General features: G+C 36.1%; 1 non-coding gene across 1 annotated transcript; it reads right to left on the reverse strand.

The window, feature by feature from the left end:
* Window positions 1-5,294: 5,294 nt before the first annotated feature.
* LOC120578789 (small nucleolar RNA R71) lies at window positions 5,295-5,401 on the reverse strand. Its single transcript, XR_005644600.1, has one exon. It is a non-coding gene; the product is annotated as a small nucleolar RNA R71 (small nucleolar RNA).
* Window positions 5,402-8,226: the final 2,825 nt, after the last annotated feature.

Raw genomic sequence — 8,226 nt, forward strand, 5'->3', positions numbered from 1 at the left:
GAATGCCAACTAGGTAGTGTTGCTAAAAGTCCCGAGCAAAAATTTTATACCTTTGGACAACAAACAACACCACCCGTTTATGCAAGCAACGAAAGAGTCCCTCAGAAATCCAGCTTGGAAATTTTACTAGAAAAACATGCTATGGAGCAATCCAAGCAATTTCAAGAACTTAAAAATCAAACTGGATCTTTAAATGACTCTTTTGTCAAGCTTACATCTAAAGTGGACTCCATTTCTACTCACACTAGAATGCTAGAAACTCAAATCTCTCAAGTAGCCCAAAAAGTAGCTACTTCCTCTCAAACCCCCGAAGTCTTTCCAGGTCAAACTGAAGTCAACCCCAAAGACCTTATAAATGCTATTCAACTTAGGGACGGTAAGCAGTTAGAGGACCCCATTATGAAAACTAAGACAATTGAGGGTGAGATAGAGAGTGAAAAGCAACAAGGTGAGGAAGTCATAGGAGAGAGTGATAAGCCAATCGTTTCACCACCTTATAAACTCAAAATCCATGTCCCACAAAGGCTTGTTAAGCCTAACCTCATAGTGATTGAGAGTTTTTCCACCCCTTGTGTGATTGTTGAGAGTGAAACCATTGAAAAAGCTATGTGTAATTTGGGAGAGAATCTTAGGTTGATGCCACTATCCCTTTGGGAAAGATTGGGTATTGGGTAGAGAAACCTTCTAATCGTCAAGCTAATGACTCTAAAAGAGCGCTTCGTGGGAGGCAACCCACGGGTTTAATTGCTTTTATTTTGTTTGTTTTTTTGTTGTTTTAATTTATTTTGTAGGTATTTGTCCAAAAATGATGCGAAAAATGAAGAAAATTGAGCCTTGCATGTCCAGAAGCTTGGCACAGCCAGTGCCACTGATGGCACGGCCGTTCCTGTAACCTAGCCATACTTCATCAACTTCCAGAGAGTTGACACGGCCCGTGCCTGTACTGACACGGCCCGTGCCTGTACTGGCACGGCCGTGCCATGGTCCCAGACCCTCTTTTACCATTTTTTTTCACTTTTCTTCTTCTTCCTTCATTCTCAAACACAAACTACCCTCATCCTTCAACTTCCCTCTCTAGACCTCCATAACATCAACATTTAAACCTCCATATCTATCTCCATTCATAATTCCAAACATTTACCACCAATCAAAACAAACAATCATCCATTCAAACACCAAATTCTACACTATTTAACCCTAACCCAAAAACCAAAAAAAAAAAAAAAAAAATTCTTCACCAATCTCCATCATTAAACTTATCAACCTCACTTAAACCCCAACCCATCACTAAACCAACCTTTCCAAACCAAAACCTTACCAAACCATAACCTTCCCTAAAACCCAAACCAAGTTAACTAGGTCAATGGCATAAAAAAGGCAAGGAGATTGAAAGCTCTAGAAGTGGTGCAAAGAAAGAGAAAGCAACATCCAAGAACCATGGCATCCATTTTAAAGATGACAAGCAAAGGAGTAGGTCTAAAGCTCTTCTCTCTCAATCTATTTATGCTTGTCGATACACTGATAATAATGCTATGGATAGACTAGGAAATAGGTAGGGACTAATGAGGAATGATGAGCTATTTATGAGAAATGCTCTATAACCACCATGTTAACATTTGCTATTACTTGCTTGATTATCTTGTTTCAATTGATAAAAAGAAAACCGGATGATAAGGGTAATATAATGGTAGATGGAATCATCACTTTTATTGTTAAGAAGTTTGGGGTGAGTATGAATCAAGGGATCAAGAGGATAGATGAGAACTATTATCTAAACTTTTATACTACTTTGTCATTCCTTAAAACCCATGACCCTACTCACAATTACCAATATGCATGGAGAATCATTAGAGCTAATTGTTTTATTATTCTACCTAATTCGGACATTACTAATCCGGAGGTGGTGGCAAATTTGCTTTATGTTGGTACTAACCCACAGGTACAAAATGATGGTGATGATGGTGGTGATGAAGAGGAGGTAGGTGCAAACTTGCACCATTAACAAGAAGCCGGTGGAAACTATAATGATGAATGGTGGGCATTGATGCAAACCGAAGTTCAAAGAACATGCACCGAGCAACAAAGACAAGGTGTTGAAATGATCGGGCTAAGAAACGATGTCCTAAGGGGCAATCAAATAACTGAATAAAACAATCAAATGTTCCGATACATGATGCAACATCTTCACCTCCAAGGTCCACCTTAAGGACTTCAATAAAATTGTGAGCTCTCCTCTTCCTTTACTCTTCTCTACTTCTCTTCTTTCTTCATCCTCTTCTTCTTTTTCTTCTTCTTCTTCTTCTTCTTTTAAATCATTGAGGACAATGCTTCTCCTAAGTGTGGGGGGAGCCTAATAAAGTGTCTTTAGTCGTAGTGTTTCCAAACTCCCTTGAACTTTATTCTTTTGTTTTGTTTTATTGTAAAAGGCATGGTTAAGTAGCTAATTTTTATTGAAAATATCATGACACAAAATTTTCATTGTCTCCTCTTATTTGATTGATTCTTGTACATGAAAGCAAACTCTTGTGTTTTAAGTCTTCTTGATATACCCACATCTTGTTTTAAAGTGAATAAGAAAAACACAAAGTTGCTTCCCTGTAAATGTATGAATAGGTATTTTAAGGAAACGCGTTTTAGTCTTAGTGGTGCATTAACCTTTAAAGATTCTCAAAGTGCCAGTAGTATAAGTTAGTATAAGGGAGTTCATAAAAAGCCAAAAAGCCAAATAAATTCCAAAGATCTAATCATTGAATCTAGATTGGGGAAGGAGGTAGGCCCTCCGACTTCCTACGTGAAGATGATTGTTATCTTAAGGAAAAACTTTAAAAAAAAGCATCATTGAATCTAGATTGGGGAAGGGGGTAGGCCCTCCGACTTCCTACGTGAAGATGATGTTTTAAGGGATACCATTGAATCTAGATTGGGGAAGGGGGTAGGCCCTCCGACTTCCTACGTGAAGATGTTGTTCCTTAAATAAAGAACTTAAATGTGCAAATGGCAAAGAACAAAAATTCTCAAATACTCGTATCTTTCTTATATGAATTATAAAAGGAATCTTTCTTGGTTGGTTTAGTGCTAGGATTAGACCATATTTCCTCATAATGCCTATCTTATACAGGAGCAAGAAAAGGGTTGGACTTCACACACACACTCACTTAAAGCTTGATCGTTGGGTTGAATAAAAAATTACAAGAAATGCTTAAGTTTGTGATTAGTGTACATTTGGGATTTAAGCCCTTGAGGAGACATGCGCTTTAATCGAATTGTCATTTGATAAAATTGTTTTTGCTACCATGTTTATGCCTTTTGCTTGAGGACAAGCAAAGATTCAAGTGTGGGGGAGTTTGATGAGTCATTTATTATCTATTTTAATATGTTATTTAGTTTAGTTTTATTTAGATTTAAGTTTATTTTATATTAATATTATTTCCTTTCTTGAACTATTTTACTACAATTGCATTTTATTATATTTCAGGAACGAATATTGGATGGATTGAGTCTTAGAGCAAAAGAAATGGATTTGGAGCTGATTCGGTACAAAAATATGAAGATTCGGAGACAAAAATATGTCTCGTGGAATATACTTGGAATATTCTCCAGAACACCTTTTGCTGCTTTTGCTTGGACTCCAAGCTATTCTATTTTGGCGCACAATCTACCGAGGAATATTCTTGGAATATACTTGCTTAGATTTTAAGTCAATTGTTTACTATAAATAGAGTAGCTAGCCATCACAAATATTCATCTTTTCTTGGAATACAATATGTGACAATTGTCTTTCTAATAAAAGTTCATTTTACTTTCTTTGTTATTTACTTTTATGTTTTCTCTATTCTTCCCCTTGTCTACGATGAACGTCAGTGAGTAGACTTCTCTTGTCTTGGGATTGTTGGATAAGTCTAATGACATAATCCTAATCAAACCAAGCTTTAAACCTTAATCTTATGTAACCCTAATTCCTTATCTAAATTCACCACTTTAACATGGATCAACCATTATCAAACTGTGGAAACGAAAGTGGAGGGTTTGATAATTGTTTATCCATCATCTCAAATATCAATTCATAAAACGAAAGTGGAGCTTTGATATTCGAACAAGTGAATTTAGACAAGGATTGCAAAGTCAGCGAAATAGGCTTTGCAATCTTTGAGACATATAGTTTCGATCTTCAAGGGAACTAATAACAATCAAGTCAGCGAAATAGGCTTGGTTGCTAGAGGAACAAAAGAGAAACTGTCTTGAGAAATTAGGTCTAACATAAAGTTATAAGTTTAATAGTTTGGTTTGAGAAGGACTTGTCGTTAGGATGAACCAATAATCCCAAGGCTTTTATCTTTTATTATTATTTTCTTTTAAATATATAAAAATACAACTTTCTACTTCCTATACTTTAATTCTAATCATTGTTAAAAGATAATTGAATTCATAACTCCCTGTCGGAACGATACTCTTATTTTACTACTTCGATAAGACTGTGCACTTGCGGTTTTATCTCATCAAGTTTTTGGCGCCGCTGCCGGGGAGTTATTGTAATTTGATTAACTTTTCAATAGTGTTTAGTCTTAAAAAAAAAAAAAAAGTTATATAAGTAAATAAAATATATTTATATATAAAAAAAAAATTTATTTCTTTTTCTTATCTTTTTATTTTTTATATATTTATCTCTCTCTCTCTCTATAGATATAAAAAAAAAAAAAAAACTAAAAAAAAAAATATATATATATATTTATATATAAAATATATATATCTCTCTCTCTCTCTCCATAAAAAAAAAAAAAAACATATATATATATATATATATATATATATATAATATCTCTCCCTCCCTTTCTCCTTATTTTATTATTTAATTTTTTTTATTATTATTTTTTATTTTCTATCTTTAACCGTTTTGATTTCAGGCATGGCTCAAAGAAGAAAATAACGATATGGATGAGAAACGTGCTCTTAAAGAGTATGGAATCACATCTTCAGATGAGCCGTACGATGTTATTGTGTACCCAACGGTTGAGGATATTAAATTTGAAATAAAGCCTGCACTTATTTACCTGGTGCAGCAAAATCAATTTTTCGGATCACCCACTGAGGATCCGAATTTTCATATTTCAACTTTTCTAAGACTCAGTGGAACTTTGAAGGCAAACCAAGAGGCCGTAAGGCTGCACCTCTTTCCTTTCTCTTTGAGGGATAGAGCTAGTGCTTGGTTTCATTCATTGAAAATTGGTTCTATAATTTCATGGGACCAAATGAGGAAGGCATTCCTTTCCCAATTCTTTCCCCATAGTAAAACTGCTCAATTAAGGAGTCAAATCACACAATTCACTCAAAAAAATGGTGAATCTCTTTACAATGCGTGGGAGCGTTTCAAAGAAATGCTTAGGCTTTGCCCCCATCATGGTTTTGAGAATTGGCTTATTATCCACACTTTTTATAATGGTCTTTTGTTTTCCACAAAAATGAATGTTGATGCAGCTGCAGGTGGAGCTTTGATGAATAAAACTTACACAGGAGCCTATGATTTGATCGAGAACATGGCATAAAACCACTATCAGTGGACAAGTGAGAGAGTTATCACTGAAGGTACTCATCCACCCTCTAAAAAAGAGGCAGGTATGTGCCAAGTTTCTACCCTTGATCATCTATCTGCTAAGGTGGACACACTTCTTCAAAAGTTTGATAAATTAACTGTAAGTGTCGTCACACCTGCTCTTGTTTCACCACCTTGTGAATTTTGTGGAATACTTGACCATACTGGTGTTGAATGCCAACTAGGTAGTGTTGCTAAAAGTCCCGAGCAAAAATTTTATACCTTTGGACAACAAACAACACCACCCGTTTATGCAAGCAACGAAAGAGTCCCTCAGAAATCCAGCTTGGAAATTTTACTAGAAAAACATGCTATGGAGCAATCCAAGCAATTTCAAGAACTTAAAAATCAAACTGGATCTTTAAATGACTCTTTTGTCAAGCTTACATCTAAAGTGGACTCCATTGCTACTCACACTAGAATGCTAGAAACTCAAATCTCTCAAGTAGCCCAAAAAGTAGCTACTTCCTCTCAAACCCCCGAAGTCTTTCCAGGTCAAACTGAAGTCAACCCCAAAGACCTTATAAATGCTATTCAACTTAGGGACGGTAAGCAGTTAGAGGACCCCATTATGAAAACTAAGACAATTGAGGGTGAGATAGAGAGTGAAAAGCAACAAGGTGAGGAAGTCATAGGAGAGAGTGATAAGCCAATCGTTTCACCACCTTATAAACTCAAAATCCATGTCCCACAAAGGCTTGTTAAGCCTAACCTCATAGTGATTGAGAGTTTTTCCACCCCTTGTGTGATTGTTGAGAGTGAAACCATTGAAAAAGCTATGTGTAATTTGGGAGAGAATCTTAGGTTGATGCCACTATCCCTTTGGGAAAGATTGGGTATTGGGTAGAGAAACCTTCTAATCGTCAAGCTAATGACTCTAAAAGAGCGCTTCGTGGGAGGCAACCCACGGGTTTAATTGCTTTTATTTTGTTTGTTTTTTTGTTGTTTTAATTTATTTTGTAGGTATTTGTCCAAAAATGATGCGAAAAATGAAGAAAATTGAGCCTTGCATGTCCAGAAGCTTGGCACGGCCAGTGCCACTGATGGCACGGCCGTTCCTGTAACCTAGCCATACTTCATCAACTTCCAGAGAGTTGACACGGCCCGTGCCTGTACTGGCACGGCCGTGCCATGGTCCCAGACCCTCTTTTACCATTTTTTTTCACTTTTCTTCTTCTTCCTTCATTCTCAAACACAAACTACCCTCATCCTTCAACTTCCCTCTCTAGACCTCCATAACATCAACATTTAAACCTCCATATCTATCTCCATTCATCATTCCAAACATTTACCACCAATCAAAACAAACAATCATCCATTCAAACACCAAATTCTACACTATTTAACCCTAACCCAAAAACCAAAAAAAAAAAAAAAAAAATTCTTCACCAATCTCCATCATTAAACTTATCAACCTCACTTAAACCCCAACCCATCACTAAACCAACCTTTCCAAACCATAACCTTCCCTAAAACCCAAACCAAGTTAACTAGGTCAATGGCATAAAAAAGGCAAGGAGATTGAAAGCTCTAGAAGTGGTGCAAAGAAAGAGAAAGCAACATCCAAGAACCATGGCATCCATTTTAAAGATGACAAGCAAAGGAGTAGGTCTAAAGCTCTTCTCTCTCAATCTATTTATGCTTGTCGATACACTGATAATAATGCTATGGATAGACTAGGAAATAGGTAGGGACTAATGAGGAATGATGAGCTATTTATGAGAAATGCTTTATAACCACCATGTTAACATTTGCTATTACTTGCTTGATTATCTTGTTTCAATTGATAAAAAGAAAACCAGATGATAAGGGTAATATAATGGTAGATGGAATCATCACTTTTATTGCTAAGAAGTTTGGGGTGAGTATGAATCAAGGGATCAAGAGGATAGATGAGAACTATTATCTAAACTTTTATACTACTTTGTCATTCCTTAAAACCCATGACCCTACTCACAATTACCAATATGCATGGAGAATCATTAGAGCTAATTGTTTTATTATTCTACCTAATTCGGACATTACTAATCCGGAGGTGGTGGCAAATTTGCTTTATGTTGGTACTAACCCACAGGTACAAAATGATGGTGATGATGGTGGTGATGAAGAGGAGGTAGGTGCAAACTTGCACCATTAACAAGAAGCCGGTGGAAACTATAATGATGAATGGTGGGCATTGATGCAAACCGAAGTTCAAAGAACATGCACCGAGCAACAAAGACAAGGTGTTGAAATGATCGGGCTAAGAAACGATGTCCTAAGGGGCAATCAAATAACTGAATAAAACAATCAAATGTTCCGATACATGATGCAACATCTTCACCTCCAAGGTCCACCTTAAGGACTTCAATAAAATTGTGAGCTCTCCTCTTCCTTTACTCTTCTCTACTTCTCTTCTTTCTTCATCCTCTTCTTCTTTTTCTTCTTCTTCTTCTTCTTCTTTTAAATCATTGAGGACAATGCTTCTCCTAAGTGTGGGGGGAGCATAATAAAGTGTCTTTAGTCGTAGTGTTTCCAAACTCCCTTGAACTTTATTCTTTTGTTTTGTTTTATTGTAAAAGGCATGGTTAAGTAGCTAATTTTTATTGAAAATATCATGACACAAAATTTTCATTGTCTCCTCTTATTTGATTGATTCT

The sequence above is a fragment of the Medicago truncatula genome, chromosome 2 (genome assembly GCF_003473485.1).
Source record: "Medicago truncatula cultivar Jemalong A17 chromosome 2, MtrunA17r5.0-ANR, whole genome shotgun sequence".
Classification (NCBI taxonomy): domain Eukaryota; kingdom Viridiplantae; phylum Streptophyta; class Magnoliopsida; order Fabales; family Fabaceae; genus Medicago; species Medicago truncatula.